Genomic DNA, 682 nt, shown 5'->3' with positions numbered 1-682 from the left:
GAAGAGCCTCTGGGACACCCTCCCAAATTGCCTTCAAACCCTGCAGAGCTTTTGTTTTAGAAAGAGCCGAGTGCCCTGGGAGTGCAAGCAGCTGGGCAGCAGCTCGCTGCCGGGTGGAAGGGAGTCACTGAAGCGGTCCTGCTCTGGCCTGTCCCGGATAACCCAAGTCTGTCTCCAACACAGCAGCCCTAACACTGACCAGAGCCCCCTGTTCCCCAGCTGCCCCACAGACCCACGGGGACGGCTTGCTCACAAAGAGCCCTGCACCCCAGGGCTGGGGGCACAGCACACTTCCCACCTCGTACCCGGTGGCAGCATCCCCGCTGCCCTGTCCCTGGCCACCCCAGCCCCGAGGGACAGGCATGCCTTGCTCCTACCTCTCCCACTCCTGTTTGCACGATCTTCAGTCCCAGCTCTGCCTCCAGCTCTGCCTTCACTTGCTCTGTGGATGGAGAAGAGATGGTTAGAGGGGTGCCACCCCTCCACCCAAGAGACTCTCTCCCCCAGAGTCAAGGGATATCCCCGACAGCTGCGCACCCCATGCCAGCTCCCCAGTTCAGCCAACCACACTGGGATGTATGGTGGGAGCCCCCTCTTCCCAGCCCCTGGGAAGGGGCACCCCACAACTGGGGGAGGAAAGGGGAGCAGGACCAGGGGGACAACTCACCAGCCTGGCTGGCCA

General features: G+C 63.0%; 1 protein-coding gene across 1 annotated transcript in view; it reads right to left on the bottom strand.

Annotated features, from left to right (window-relative positions):
- PTPRN (protein tyrosine phosphatase receptor type N) overlaps positions 1-682 on the bottom strand; it is a 15,917-nt gene that overhangs the window by 9,458 nt on the left and 5,777 nt on the right.

Source organism: Egretta garzetta, unplaced genomic scaffold, assembly GCF_000687185.1.
Source record: "Egretta garzetta isolate BGI_Z169 unplaced genomic scaffold, ASM68718v1 scaffold219, whole genome shotgun sequence".
In the NCBI taxonomy this organism is placed as follows: domain Eukaryota; kingdom Metazoa; phylum Chordata; class Aves; order Pelecaniformes; family Ardeidae; genus Egretta; species Egretta garzetta.
Note: the sequence above shows the minus strand (reverse complement) of the source record. Positions and strands in the feature narration are given on the sequence as shown.